The sequence below is a fragment of the Aotus nancymaae genome, unplaced genomic scaffold, assembly GCF_030222135.1.
Source record: "Aotus nancymaae isolate 86718 unplaced genomic scaffold, 86718_ANA_hifiasm-v0.15.2.pri h1tg000029l, whole genome shotgun sequence".
Classification (NCBI taxonomy): Eukaryota; Metazoa; Chordata; class Mammalia; order Primates; family Aotidae; genus Aotus; species Aotus nancymaae.
In genome coordinates this window covers 6,828,343-6,844,610 of record NW_026988442.1, presented here as the reverse complement: position 1 = coordinate 6,844,610, position 16,268 = coordinate 6,828,343, and the positions used below count along the sequence as shown (strand labels likewise).

Here is a 16,268-nt window from a genome sequence, read left to right as displayed (position 1 = left end):
ACAGGCTGGGCGCAGTGGTTTACACCTGTTATCCCAGCACTTTGGGAAGCAAAGAGGGGGTGGATCATGAAGTCAGGAGTTCAAGACCAGCCTGGCCAACATAGTGAAACCCCGTCTCTACTAAATATACAAAAAATTAGCCTTGGTGGTGGGCATCTGTAATCCCAGCTACTTGGGAGGCTGAGGCGAAAGAATCATTTGAACCTGGGAGGCAGAAGTTGCAGTGAGCTGAGATCGCACCACTGCACACCAGCTCAGGTGACAGTGCGAGACTCCGTCTCCAAGGAAAAGAAAACACAAACATATTCTCCTCAGCCAGAGAATCTCTAACTACACAAAAAGCAGTTCTCATGTAACCTTGATAGAAAAACTCTTCAAATTTGTTTGGACAGTTCCACACAGACCATCTGTAGTGATTACCTCATAGCCTATGTGGGTAGAGATGTATGCAGATAGTTGCCCTTATGCAAGGCAGCATGAGGTGAGAGGAGGGCAGGAAGCTGGGGGCGTGCTTATCTGATCACTTGTTTTCTTGATGAATTAAGAAGCAGAGGTCATGGTTGAGAGTATAAAGACTGGGTATGGGATTGGATAGAAATAGGTATGGAAGAAGAAAAATGATGAGAAAAATGATATTATTTAAAAAAAAAAAAAAGTCAAGATCCAACTGAGCCCAGAATTCAAAATGTGAAATAGAGAAAGTCACTTTGTTATCTGGTTTCTCTCCAACAGAGTTCAACCAGCCCCTGCCCACTCCCCGCCAAAAAAAAAAAAAAAAAAAGAACCAGAATAATAAAAATTAATAGTAGGACCCGGGCACTGAGGGAGCTTGACAAGTTCTGGAGACAGCTCAGACAGGGAGGAGACCATGATGTTAGTCTGGCAGCCACATGATGGCAGCCACTGATACCTATGGTGTCTACAGCAGGTAAAAAGGATTGGGGAGGCAAAGGGAAGCCAGAGAACACCACAAAGCTGCAGCACCAGGACTGATGAAGGGGAGGAATGTGGGCTAGGAAGGACGGGGTGTGCAGACACACTCCCAGCTCAGGATCCCAAAGTGCCATCCGGGAGACAACTGGGCCTGGGACAGCTTATGTGAACTACAAGTAAAACTCACTGCAAAAGGTAAAGGGACAGTGAGGTCCCCTGGCCAGATGAGTCAACAACTGAGAGATGATGCTAGAAGACACAGTGGAAAGAAACATGGCAGACCAGGAGCCAACATTCAAGGGGCATAAAGAATGGTCAAGAAGTTCCTAGATGACCAAGCGCAGTGGTTCACACCTGTAATCCCAGCACTTTGGGAGGCCAAGGCGGGTGATTCACCTGAGTTCAGGAGTTCGAGACTAACCTGGCCAGCATGGTGAAATTCCATCTTTACTACAAATACAAAATTAGCCAGGCGTGGTGGCAAACACCTGTAATCCCCGCTACTCGGGAGGCTGAGGCAGGAGAATCGCTTAGAACCCGGGACGCAGAGGTCGCAAGTGAGCCGAGGTCGCACCACTGTACTCCAGCCTGGGTGACAGAGCAAGACTCTGTCTCAGAACAAAAAAAAACATTGCTAGATGATGGCAAAGAGGAAAAAGGGGGTGTGGGTGTCTCACTGACTGGTATGGACTTCAAAACTAACAACAGTAGTTGAATTAAGGCTAGAGGACACAGCCTGCAATTCCCTCTACCTGGAAATACTACAATACCTGGAGAATGTAAATATCAATTCCTCAGCCCTCAAAGTTCACAGCCCTCAAAATCCAAACTACTCATTGCACTCTTTGCTGTTCTCCCAAAGCAAAGAGCACAATTCCTGCCAAATGTCCTTTGTTATCCAAAGTTATACTTTTCTCAAGTTCATGAAGCCAGGGATCCACATTTTCCAGGTCTATCCAGTTCCTAAATTGTGGTCAGCAGAAAATAAGGGTTGAGAGAGTGAAGGGTATAAACCTAAAAATGTATCCAGCAAGCCACCAGATCAGGAAAACAGGTGCTCTGGCAGGCTGGCTTTAGGATCCTTTAGCCACAGCCACACGCACTTAAAAGTAGTCTGTATGGCTATAAGAATTCCTAACACTGTTGTAACTCCTTTAATATGATTCTCTGTGTTGTCAATAGGAATATGACCATATGTAAGCTTTCTTATTAAAAAAATGTAAAAAATCTGGCCAGGCATGGTGGCTCATGCCTGTAATCCCAACACTTTGGGAGGACAAGGTAGGTGGATCACTTGAGGCCAGGAGTTCAAGACCAGCCTGGCCAACATGATGAAACCCTGTCTCTACTAAAAATACAAAAATGAACCAGGCATGATGGCACATGCCTGTAGGCCCAGCTACTCCTGAGGCTGAGGCACGAAAATCACTTGAACCAGGGAGGTGGAGGTTGTAGTGAGCCAAGATTGTGCCACTGCACTCTAGCCTAGGCAACATAGTGAGACTCTGTCTCAAGAAAAGCAAAAAAATCCAAAAAGCAGAAATAAAATAAAATGTACCATTTATAATTTACGCAACAAATTGTAAATTTACTAAATAATTTTTAACATCCCTTTAGCAGGCAAGCACTTTGGATATACTGCTAGTTGGAGTAATAATTACCATAACTTTTTTTTTTTTTTTTTGAGACAGGGTCTTACTCTGTCGCCCAAGCTGGAGTACAGTGGCACAATCATGACTCACTACACCTTTGGCCTCCCTGGGCTCAGGCAGTCCTCCCACCTCAGCTTCCCGAGTAGCTGTGATTACAGGCACGTGCTAATTTTTCTATCTTTTGTAGAGATGGGGTCTCACCATGTTGCCCAGGCTCATCTTGGAACTGCTAGGCTTAAAAAATCTGCCCATATCAGCCTCCCTCCAAAAGTGCTGGGATTACAGGCGTGAGCTACTGCACACAGCCATAACATTTTTAGATGGTAATTTAACATCACCAATCAAAGGCTCTAAAAATACACATAGCCTTTGACCTAACAATTTTACTCTTAAGGAATTTATCCTAGTAAAATAATTAAAACAGGCTTAAATTTTTCATTTTGTGAGTGTTCACTAAAGTAATGATTAGAGTAATTCAAAACCAGAGGGGGAAATATTATTAATGCCTAAAAATAGAGGACTGGTTGGTACAATTGTGGGTACATTCTTATAAAAGCATATTGCAGAGATTAAAACATGGGTGACTGACATGGCAACGTGTAGAGAGCATTACTAAGCTGAGAAAAAGGCCGGCTTACAAAACACACTTGATAATCCCATTTCAGTGCATGCACACATGCAGAAAATGAAGGGACATCAAAGAATTAGCCAGGTGTGGTAGCACACTCCTGCAGTCCCAGCTACTCAGGATGCTGAGGCAGGAGGATCTTCTGAATCCAGGAGGTGGAGGTTGCAGTGAGCCGAGATCGCACCACTGCACTTCAGCCTGGGCGACAAGAGTGAGACTGTCTCAAAGAAAAAAAAGAAAAAAACAAAGGAGAAGGAAAAGAAAAGAAAGGAAAAAAAGGAAGGAAGAGGAGAAGAAAAGAAAGGAAAATGGAGGGGAATACCAAAATGATAAATTATCTCCAGATGAAAGGATTCTAATTTTCCCCTTATTTTTCTACAGAGTACATATGTCACTTTCATAATTCTTAAGAGCTTGAGCCATTACCTAAGGACAACACAAATATACAGGTAAGACAAACTAGAAGAGAAATTCTGGCAGTCAGTACCAGTGCTGAGGAAAGACACCCTATTTATACAGTCAGTGTGCTCCTGGAGAGAGTGCTCAGAGGGCTAGCGTTTCCTGGTAACTAGGAACCTAAATGTCTCATTTCTAAGGGCTTGCTGATGACACCTGAGTAACTTAGCAAACCAAAGGTGTGGTCAAAAGGTAAGCGGTCTTCATATTCGGTAAATCTACTGTGTTCAGGGATTCCCGATTTTCCTTAAATCCTTTATATTCTTGGATCTCAACTCTTCCAAGAGCTATTTTTATCTAACATTAGTTACTATACTTCTTCACATTTCCTAGATCTTCAATTCCTTATGTAAAGAGAAATGAGACTCATTCATTGCAACCAAACTTTAATTTATCCAAAATTATAAGCTGGCTGGGCCCAGTGGCTCACATTAGTAATCCCAGTACTTTGGGAGGCCAAGGCAGGTCTATCACTTGAGCACAAAAGTTCGAAACCAGCCTAGGTAACACGGCAAAACCCCATCTCTACAAAAAGTACAAAAAATTAGCCAAGTATGGTGGTGCATGCCTGTAGTTCCAGCTACCAGGGAAGCTGAAAAGGAAGCATCACCCTAAGTCAGGTGCGGTGGCTCATACCTGTAACCCCAGCACTTTCGGAGGCCGAGTGGGGAGGATCACTTGAGGTCAGGAGTTGGAGAGCAGCCTGGCCAACACGGAGAAACACAATCTCTAGTAAAAATACAAAAATCAGCTGGGTGTGGTGGCATGTGCCTGTAATTCCAGCTACTCAGGAGGCTGAGGGAGGAGAATTGCTTGAACCCAGGAGGCAGATGCTACAGTGAGCCAAGATCATGCCACTGAACTCCGGCCTGGGTGACTGAGACTCCATCTCAAAAGGAAGATCTCCTGGGCTCAGGAGGTCAAGGCTGCAGTGAGCTATAATCATACCATCACACTCCAGCCTGGATAAGAGAGGGAGACCCTGTCTCAAGGAAAATAAGAAATAAAATTATAAGCTATAGAACATATTTGTGATTCTTGAGTAAAAAAGGAAAATATACACATAGACTGTGGTGGGGGGTAGAGGGAGGATCAATTTACTTTGTTGAACTCGTTCAGATGCATTTTCCAGGCAACAAAAAATCTAAATTTGACAGGAAAACATGAGGAAGGGGAAGCTGTAGGGGCATCATTCAAATGTGAGTATGTATTACTATATAGTCCCTGAAAAGGAAGGGACTTACTTTTGAAACACTGAAAAATCCAAGAGCTTAGAAGTTGAAAACATATTTTTCAGTGGTAAATAAAGCAATTTGGGGTCTAAACTGTGCTATCCAATGTGGGAGCCACCAGCTCCAGGTGGCTACTAAGCGCCTTAAATGTGTTGAAGAAACCCCATCTCTACTAAAAATACAAAATTAGCTGGGCACGGAGATGTGTGCCTGTAATCGCAGCTACTCAGGATGCTGAGGCAGAGAATCGCTTGAACCTGGGAGGTGGAGGTTACGGTGAGCCAAAATTGCGCCATTGCACTCCAGCTTGGGCAACAAGAGCGAAACTCCATCTCAAAAAAAAAAAAATGTGTTTGTCCAACTGATATGTGCTATGATGCAACATATACAACAGACTTCAAAGGGTTGCTGTGGAAAAAAAAAAGAATGTAAATGTCTTATTAATAATTTTATATTGATTGTATTGAAATACTATTTTTAAATATATCAGCTTATAAAATATATTACTAAAATTAATTGTTCTTGTCTTCCTTTAATGTAGTTATCTGAAAATTACATAGTGACTTCCATTATAATGGTAGTAGGTACTGCTAAAGAATGTGGATACCAGGGAAAGAGAAAATGCTATTTCAGAGCACACAACCAGGGTAATCATGATAAGACCGCATCTTACGACTTCTGATACTTTGATTTTACACACACACACACACACACACACACACACACACAGAGTTATGGCCATCTTTATCCAAACATCAAAGCCAGCCCTATCATTAATATCCTACACAGTCAGCTGGGCAGATTACATGATGGGGAGCAGGTGCCATAACCTAATTTTCCACACGCAGAACTGAGAGGAGGGAAGGAGGCAGATGTAAAAGAGACCAAAGCAGAAATCCAGAAGCAGAAATCTTGTGCTAACAAAAAGCGTAAGCTGAAAGGTCAGAAGGGCGGGAGGCAGGGGCTCTTTGCGGGAAGCCAGAACCAGCACAAGAAATCTAAATAAAACACAGAGCCCATCCAAAGGTAAACATTACTCAAATCCAGAAAGGCTTTATCACTGTTGATCTGCAGGTTCCAGTTTATGGCAAACATAAAACAAAATAATATGTGTAATTTAAAGAGGATTATCATTAGACGTCATGGAATACGTTTATTGATGAGGTTTTTTTTTTTTTACAGTATACAGAAAAATCAGCTAACAACTTAGACAATTTATAAACAGCTGGTCTTAATCCAACACTAAGATGTTGATTTTTCAAAATAACCAGTTGAAAAGGCCAGACTTGTTCTAATTTGCTTGGAATCTCTTTCATAGTAACTGTTACACAACTGTTCCATCGTCCTTCCTTACCTTCTTATGTAAGCTCTGTAATCACCATCAGTGTTTACATAGATTTGTGAAACCACCAAATTTCTCCAGTAAATATTTAATTCTCTTGTTGCTACTGATCAAACCATAAGCAACACAACATTTTTATACTACATGCTTGGTAATGAGAAACTGAGACACTGACGTCAACAGCAGAGAGTCTACAAACCAAAAATACCAGGATTTCCCAATACAAAGCTTCTTAGAAATTAGGCCCCAATAAAATAGAAAACTCTCTTCACTGCTCAAAGTTTTTGATCCAGTTTCTATCTGGAGCAGTATCTGTGGTGGTTCTAGCACATGCTAAAATACCCTTCAACCAGAACCAGACACCCAGTCTGCAGGCACAGGCACCAAGCAGAGTGGGTGTTCTCAGGTATGAAAGCCAGGCACTAAACCATCACCTGTATGTTATTAACGACAAAAATGAAAGGTGTCAGCAAGCCTCCTCTTTACTCAGTAAGAGCATGATATTTTAGGATCTGTACTGATCATTCCAACTCAAGGCAAATTGGAATGAAACCAGCCATCCAACTATATTCCTGACTGCCTTCAGTGGGCTGGAACATGAAGACGGAGATGCACTATACTGAGACTCTTTGCCATCTGATTGTACAGCCCAGACACCAAGCAAATCAGAGAAAACACACGCAATCATCGAGCTGGGCAGGAGAGCTCAGGGACACTTGAACTCCAGGCTTGAGGTTGTCAGAAGTGACTTTAGGAAGTGAGATTAGGGTCAGCCTTCAAGATGGCAGGAATCCCGAGAGGGATGCCACCAAGGAGGTCCAGAGGTAGGTGGCATATGATGCGTCTTTCGTGCACAGAACACAACAGCCTAACCCCAGCACCTGCAGGTCAGAGGGCAGGGAAGCAAAGGAAGAAAACCTCTTGTGGAGTCAAAGTAGCTTTAAAAGACAAATATCAACACAGAATGGCTTCACGCAACATGAGTTTCTGGGCAGGCAAGGATAGCAGTCTTCCACAACAGGATAATCTCAAAATGGGGATCAAGAAGCTACTGAGTTAATCCAAGGAGAAGGACCTTGGCAACTGGGACGGTGAAAGTGCCAATGAAAAAAATGAATGAACTGAGGGAGTGATTTCAAAGAAAGACCTGGTGTTAAAGGTGACCTCTAAGAAAAGAGCCAGGTGTCCCCTTCAGAAATAAGTAAATGGGCCGGGCGCAGTGGCTCACGCCTATAATCCCAACACTCTGGGAGGCCGAAGCGGGCGGATCACCTGAGGTCGGGAGTTCAAGAAATAAGTAAATGGGCTTGATAAGGTAAATCATGAAAAAGGTCAGGATGTGGATTTTGTTGTTTGTTTTGTTCTGTTTTTTTGAGAGGGAGCCTGGCTCTGTCACCCAGGCTGGAATGCAGTGGCACAATCTTGGCTCATTGCAACCTCCGCCTCTGAGGTTCAAGCAATTCTCCTGCCTCAGCCTCCAGAGTAGCTGGGAATACAGGCTGGGAATACAGGCGTGTACCACCATGCCCACCTAATTTTTATATTTTCTGTAGAGATGGGGTTTCACCATGTTGGCTAGGCTGATATTGAACTCCTGACCTCAAGCATATCTACCCTCCTCAGCCTCCCACAGTGCTGGGATTAGAGGCATGAGTCACTGCACCTGGCCAGGATGTATTGAATTTGAGTTGGTGATATGTACACTCCAACTAGGACCCACAAGAGACCACCAGATAAATTTGAGAGAGTTCTGCGAAATAACAGAGAAAGAGATTTGTAAATTGAAATATAAAGATGACAAGAAAAACTGGGAGTTTGAAAACCATTTATTTTGAAGGTATCCCCAGACAGAACCCTCTTCCTCTCACTTCTATCATTAATAAATGCTACTTTTATGACTAGACTTCCAGGGATCATTTCTATCTCTAGTTCAATACTAGAGAAGTTTCTCTGACTGTGTAGAGCAAAAAATTTAAATATTATTTTTAAGAATGGGCCAGGAGCAGTGGTTCAAGCCTATAACCCCAGCACTTGGAGCCTGACGTGGGAAGATCTTGAGTCCAGGACCTTCAAAGTTACAGTGCGCTATTGCTCCACTGCATTCCAGCGTGGAAGACAGAGCAAGACGCTGACTCCAGGGGGAAAAAAATGATGATGATGGCTTAGGGAAAAACAAAAACAGTGGAAAGAGATACACAAAAAAACTTTGCAGTGGTGTTATTAGGTGGTAGGAACAAGAATTTTTTTTTTTTTGAGACAGGGTCTCACTCTGTTACCCAAGCTGGATTGCAGTGGCGTGATCTCAGCTCACTGCCACCTCTGCCTCCTGGGTCCAAGCAGTTCTTTAGCCTCAGCCTCCCAAGTAGCTGGGATTACAGGTGTGCACCACCCACGCCCAGTTAATTTTTTTTTTTTAGTAGAGACTGGGTTTTGCCATGTTGGCTAGGCTGGTCTTAAACTCCTGACCTCAGGTGAGGTCTGCCTGCCTTGGCCTTCCAAAGTGCTGGGGTTACAGACATGAGCCACTGCGCCTGGCCTTCTTTCTAATTCACAATTTCCCAAGTGTTTTATTTTGTTTTTGGTAGTAAGTAGAGACTTCTTTATTAGAAGTGGTTTTTTTTTGAGACTGAGTTCGCTCTTGCTGCCCAGGCTGCAGTGCAATGGCGCAATCTCGGCTCCTTGCAACCTCCACCTCTCGGGTTCAAGCGATTCTTCTACTTTAGCCTCTTGAGTAGCTGGGATTACAGGCATGAACCACCATGCCTGGCTAATGTATTTTTAGCAGAGCCGGAATTTCTCCATGTTGGTTGGGCTGGTCTCGAACTCCCAAGCTCAGGTGATCCGCCCACCTTGGTGCTGGGATCACAGGCATGAGCCACCGCGCCTGGTCTTTATTAGAAGTTAAAATTTTTTTTTAAAGGAGTGATCCCCCCCTACATATTTGTAAAAGCTCTTTTTTTTTGAGACAGAATTTCACTCTTGTTGTCCAGGCTGGAGTGCAAGGCCATGATTTCAGTTCACTGCAACCTCTGCCTCCCAGATTCAAGTGATTCTACTGCCTCAGCCAGGCGCACACCACCACGCCCAGCTAATATTTTGTATTTTTAGTAGAGATGGGGTTACATCATGTTAGTCAGGCTAGTCTCAAACTCCTGACCTCAGGTGATCCACCTGCCTCCGCCTTCCAAAGTGCTGGGATTACAGACGTGAGCCACCATACCCAGCCTTATAAAAGCTCTTATAAGTATACACAGAAGGTAAATTTTACTGCACATAAAATTTTTTAAAACAACACTGATATAACATTTTACATCCACCATACTGAACAAATTTAGTTTTAACAAGTCAATGTATCTCACAGCATCCTTTTTTTTTCAATTTTTTTCCTTGAGGCAGGGTCTCACTCTGCCATCCAGGCTAGAGTGCACTGGCACAATCAGAGCTCACTAAATCCTTGAACTCCTCAGCTCAAGCGATCCTCCTGCTTCAGTCTCCAAAGCAGCTGGGACTATACGCATGCACCACCACACCCAGAAGCAGAGGATTTGAGAGAATGTATCAGTAGATGTGTAATTCCTGCAGCTTTTCTGCAGGATAATTTACCAATACAGATCAAATTTTAAAAAGGTTTCTGCAAGATAATTTACCAATATACAACAAATTTTAAAAAAGGCCATGCACTGTGCTTAACACTGTTACTGCTAAGACCTTTTCCCCAAGAAGAAATTTGATTGCAGCATGGTTTATAATAGTAAAAAATTAAAAGTAATCAAAATATTTATCAAGCTTTGGGATAAGGGAAACAGTAGGAGCAAAAAAAGAACGCTCCTTAGTAATGTATACATGGTGAGTCTCATTAATTAAACTGCAAAGAATGCTTGAAAAGGGGTGAGGAAACAATTCTTAAATCTCTTTACACCCCAGGGTCCTCACGTATAACCTTCATGGAGGGCCCCAAGAGCAGGAGGTACTCAAAAAATGTTTGCTGATAATAAAGTCAAACGCATGGAAAAAAACTGAAAATATTTACCTCCTACTTTGTAATTCATGTAAGTGGCAAGACTATGCCTGTTTATTTTCTAATCTACTTACATGGAATTTGGCCTAAAGAAGTCCATTACCCTAACATTAGCATTAACCTAACAATTCATTCTTCCAAAGGTTGTGCATTTAGACCATTCTCAACATGTAAAAAACGTACAAAGGGGTATGGTCAAGTACAAAAGGGTTCTAATGCTACAGAGCTGCCCACCCAATTCTACCATGAAACAGCACTGGCCAGGTGTTGGAAATCGGCCTGGATAACACAGTGAGACCCCCAACTCTACAAAAAAATTTTAAAAGTTAGCCAGGCACTGTAGCTCATGTCTGTAGTCCCAGCCATGTGGGAAGCTGAGGTAGAAGGCTCGAGTAAGCCCAGCAGGCCAAGACTGCCATGAGCTGTGATCGTGCCACTGCACTCCAGCCTGGGTGACAGAGCAAGACCCTGTTTCAAAAAAAGTAAGAAAAGAAAAAGGAAACACAACTGGAGATTGTGTTTTACACGCACCTAAGTGATGTGGCGTAGACTTGTCCATATGCTTTCCATTAAAAGTCGGTGAGCTACATTTGCTTATGCACCAAGGTCCAAGCTCAAAGCCGCATGAGAAGTCCCAGTTAGTGGAGTCAAGACCTAGCTGGAGAAAAGCAAATGGTAAATTAAAAGTAATAACAAACCTAGCAGAAGGTGCTCTGCATGAATGGAGTCTATTTTTCAATCAGCTATGCCCAATCCTATTATTTATTCTATTACTTTTTTTTTTTTTTTGAGACGAAGTCTTACTCTGTCACCCAGGCTGGACTGCAGGGGCGAGATCTCGGCTCATTGCAACCTCAACCTCCCAGGTTCAAGCGATTCTCCTGCCTTAGCCTCCTGAGTAGCTGGGATTACAGGGGCCTACCACTACGCCTGGCTAATTTTTTTGTATTTTTAGTAGAGACAATGGTTTCACCATGTTGGCCAGGCTGGTCTTGAACTCTTGACCTCAGGTGATCAACCCACCTCAGTCTCCCAAAGTACTGTGATTACAGGCATGAACTTCTGTGGCCAGCCTTAAGCTATGTTTATTAGAAATCTGCAATGTCAGAAGGGAGGCACAAAGGTGACATTCATCAATGTTTAGTCAAGGGGAATAATGAAAAGAACATGAAAAAAGAAAACAAGAGAGACACTTTAAAAGAATGGCTTACTTTCAGTTAAATTGTAATAACATACACTTCCTTCAAAAATACAAGTTGCACAATATGTGTGGTTATGATTTTAATTTTATTTAAAGGATAATTACATAGTATGCATTTGTGTACACAGAACAGGGCTGGCAAGGAAACAGATCAAACTGCTTTGAAGAGGTGCGGGGGGCGTAAGAAGAGATTATGTGGCTTTCCCAATTTACTAAATACAAGTCTGACAAGGTAGAATTATTTTTCAACATATGTATGTTTCTTATGTAAATCCTTTGAAAAAAACTATTAATTAAAAACGGCTCCATGAGGGCGAAGTGCAAATTAACAGAATGTCATTTTTAGCTACACATCATTGGAAAATTCTGAATGGGGAAGTGAAAAGTACTATGACTCCTTAAAGACATGTTTTCAGAGAGTATTTTTCTAAGCTGAGTGGCAAGATGACTGGAAGGACTTGACTCACTACTGCACGGAACAAGTATTGAGAACAAACCACAGAACTGGGTCAGAAATTCTAATACTGGGAACATGTAAATATATTTTTGAGAAAGGAATCTCTGAGGAAGGAGTTAAGCAGAAGGAATCATGATACAAACAAAAACAAGACTGAGCTATCAGTGAGCATCCTTGAACTTCTGGCACAGCACCCGGCTGAATGCCCCTCCCATCCGCAGGTTCCACCGCACTCTGGAAACATGAAAATTGCCCTTTGCACGCCAGGTTACAGGGCTGAGATCAAAGCCCGGGCACTGCAGCAGGTCAGAGGAAACACCACTTGGGACACATTGACGGCCACCTGACTTTCCCCCACCAAGGCCCGCTGAACTCTCAAGAATCTGTTCACAGAGCTTCTGTTGCTTCTTAATTAGCATATGCAAAAGTACATACTACATGCTATGGTTTCCAGACACTGACTTCATACAGAAAACATTCAACAAAAAATTGGGGAGGAAACCAAACAGAATTGCCATCTGTGTATTTTACTATGTTAGTTAACATCTACCACTGACTCACCATCATTTCCTTAAAAAGGGATGTTAACTCTTCAAAAGCAGGAAGGAGAGAATGCCAGGGCCAGTATCATACACAGGCCGGAAGCTTTGAGCAGCCAAATCATTATATCAATTCAGTAGATGCCAAAAAGGCTGACAAAACACTTCCTCCTGATTTAAAAAGCAAAAACCAAACATCTTCAATGAAAATTAAAACATACTTCCCGAATATGACAAATATCTTCTGAAAACAAGGGCAAACTCAAAACACTACATATTCCTCATGCTTTTGTATTTTGTTTTTTAAGTTTATTTTTAACTTCTTATACTATCATTCCCAATGTTTGTCTATTTTTCAAGGACTTCCAAAAGAAACACATGTATGCACTTGAAAATCTTGATGAAATGGGCAATTTTGGGGGGAACACTATTTTTTCAGTTTTTTGTTTGTTTTTGAGACAGTCTTGTTATGTCGCCCAGGCTGGAGTGCAGTGGCTCAATCTCAGCTCACTGCAACCTCTGCCTCCTGGGCTCAAGCAATTCTCCTGCCTCAGCCTCCAGAGTAGCTGGGATTATAGGCACACGCCACCACACCTGGCTAATTTTTATATTTTTAGTAGAGATCAGTCTCAAACTCCTGACCTGAAGTGATCCACTGCCTCAGTTTCCCAAAGTGCTGGGATTACAGGTGTGAGCCACCATGCCTGGCCAAAAACTATTTTTTGGAAACCTGAACAAGTAACAATAAATGGAGAAAATTACAAAAGCAAATTACTCTTCTCCAAAAGGTGCTGGGCCCAGACAAATTCTTAGTTATTTCCTGGTAAGAAATGGGAAATGAAAGAGCTTCCCAATTCCTTCTGACAAAGCACAAGGGAATAAAACTATGTATTTCTTTGTTGGTGCAGAGTAAGAAATAAAGAAAAAGAAAGAATACTATGTTAACCACACTAGCCATTCCTAGATACTTTTTCTTATTTTTTTTATTTTTTGAGATGGAGTTTCACTGTGTTGCCCAGGCTGGAGTGCCGTGGCGCCATCTCGGCTCACTGCAAACTCCACCTCCCAGGTTCTAGCAATTCTCCTGCCTCAGCCTCCCTAGCAGCCGGGATTATGTGTGTGCACCACCACGCCTGGCTAATTTTTGTATTTTTAGTAGAGATGGGATTTCACCATGTTGGCCAGGCTGGTCCCGAACTCCCGACCTCAAGTGATCCACCCTCTTTGGCTTCCCAAAGTGCTGGGATCATAGGCATGAGCCACTGTGCCCAGCCTGTTTTAATTTTTGCAAATTTGACATGTAAAGAATGACATCTGGCTTTGATCTTGATTTCTTTGATCCATGTGTCTATAGTTCTTTTATGAACTGTAAGTATCTTTTACCCATTTTTTTCAGTAGATGTTTGGGTTTTTCTGATTCATTTGCAAGTTTCTATTTTTTTTTCCTACTTTTGTTTTTTCCTTTCTGCAAGAATTTCTTAGAGGTTAAAGATATTAACCCTTTGTCTATTGCAAACATTTGCCCCAGAAAAAGCAAATGACTGCTTTTTCCATTTTGTTTATACCACTTGAAATAGAGGACATTTTTTAAGTCTCTCTGAAGTGATACCTAATATCTTTTTGCAATTTCTTCTATTACTTTTGTGCTAGAAAGTCCCTCCCCCATCCCAAAATAAGAGAAATATTCACCATAATTTTCAGTTAAATGTTTTTGGTCAAAACCATTTTAAAATGTTCAATATCCACCTCCTTTAAAATGCATATCCAACAAAATCACTGTTCTAGAAAAATAACTAGATGAACATAATTGTATATGCTCAGTTGTAGGACAAGCGGAGTCCACTAGGTAAGGGCTGCATGAATCAATTATGATGGTAAAACACTGTATGATAAAACACTACAGGGCCATTCTGCAGTATACTATTATGACATAGGGAAAATAGTTAAGATCTATTACAAAGTAGGGTGAAAAAAGGCAGAACATCTCTCTCTTTATGAACACGACTTGTTCAGCAAGACAGGCATTCTGGGACACTCACTTCAACATTAACTGGATCCTCCCAGGGTTTCAGACGCAGGTAGTGTCCTATTTCTTTTTGCTTTTCCATTTAACCCATTATTAATGAACGTGTATTATATTTCTATTTTTTTTTTAGTAGAGACAAGATCTCAGGCTAGGCACAGTGGGGCTCACGCCTCCAATTCTGGCACTTTGAGAGGCTGAGGCAGGAGGATCACTTGAGGTCAGGGATTCGAGACCAGCTTGGCCAACATGGTGAAACCCTACCACCCTCTACTCTACACTAAATAGCTGGGCATGGTGGCATGCACCTGGTAGTCCCAGCTACTTGGGAGGCTGAGGCAGGAGAATCACTTGAAATGGGGAAGCAGAGGCTACAGTGACCCAATTTCGCTCACGCCACTGCAATCCAGCCTGGGCAACAGAGCGAGACTCCGTCTCAAACAAACAAACGAAAAAGAGAGATGAAATCTCATTATGCTGCCCAGGCTGGTCTTGAACTCCTGAGCTCAAGTGATTCTGCCTTGGCCTCCCTAAGTGCTAGGATTACAGGTGTGAGTTACCACACCTGGCCTATTTGTGATTTTTTTAAAAGCTCAAAATTAATAAATATATATGCAAGACAAGTCACTAAAAATAGTTTTGCTCAATGCCTAAGTTGTACTTATCATCAAAAAATTTAAGATACTGGCAGTGGCGCACACTGTATAATCTCAGCACTTTAGAAGGCTGAGGCGAGAGGATTGCTTGAGCCGAGAAGTTCAAGACCAGCCTAGACATGTTAACGAGTCTCTATAACAAACAAAATTTAAAGACACCTTTCCTTATTTACTCCTATATTATAAATGGGATAATAAAACTTGTGGTTCAAGAAAAATAGGGGCTTTGTCCATCCTCCTAATTACATGAAGATCTAAGGAGTAATGCCCCAATTTACATTCCTGGCCAAAGGACAAACTTAAAAAAAATACTCCCATGGCAACTATCGGTGCTAGTGAGTCAAGCTCGGCTAACACAAATGGCTCTATTTTTCCCTTCATAAACTGTGCCTTTGCATGTGAACAAGTACTGCTGACCTTCAACTAAGCTGAAAAGCCTATCTGATGTCTGTTAGCCCCAAAACTTTCTAAACCTCTCCAAAATGTCTAGGAGTGATCACAATTAGATAATAATCAGATTAAAGTAACTAGAGGTCAGAATTGTGAACTAAAAACAAGGACGACCTAGAAATGGCTAAGCCTGGCAGGCTGCTTCTCCCCAGCACCCTGCCCAAAGACAGTGCTCAATGAAGGGGGTGAAAAGAATGAACACAAGGGGCTTAGATATCCTGCAACCTGGCCCTCTGTTGGCAACGGAAGGCACAGAGGGGAAACAGAGTCTCTCACACTCAGCTGGAGGCAACCAGAGAATCAGAACCCATACTGGTCTCATTTCTCCTAGAGACTGTTAAAGGGAAGATGCCAGGATATGCACAGAGGGCATGTGTAGCTCTTATCCTAAGCTGTGCTGAGCCAGATGCTGCGAAGCTACACATGTTGAGTTCCCCTCTACAACCTCCAGGAGCCAATAAGACTAGCAAGCCCCTAAAATGTAGCTAGGACAAGTGTTTCCCAAGAGCTGGAATACAAGTGGATGCCGATTTTTAAATAAGAAGCCTAAAGGGTAAAATTAGAAAGACTTATTTAAGGCTATTATCTAAGTATGATGCAAAAGTCTCAAATTTAATATTACTGGAGCAAAACTAAGAAATTAAGGCAAAAGAGCACCATCAACCCAAAAGACATTATGTG

The 16,268-nt window shown here is 42.2% G+C and overlaps 1 protein-coding gene across 3 annotated transcripts in view; it reads right to left on the bottom strand.

Annotated features, from left to right (window-relative positions):
* Positions 1-16,268, bottom strand: part of SLC23A2 (solute carrier family 23 member 2) — a 140,075-nt gene that overhangs the window by 104,929 nt on the left and 18,878 nt on the right. For 2 of the 3 annotated variants that reach the window (XM_012455395.3, XM_064382256.1), the window contains exon 2: positions 10,793-10,919. The gene's annotated coding sequence lies outside the window, so the exon portion shown is untranslated. The remainder of the gene's footprint in view (positions 1-10,792; positions 10,920-16,268) is intronic. The other variant, XM_064382257.1, reaches the window with a different exon arrangement.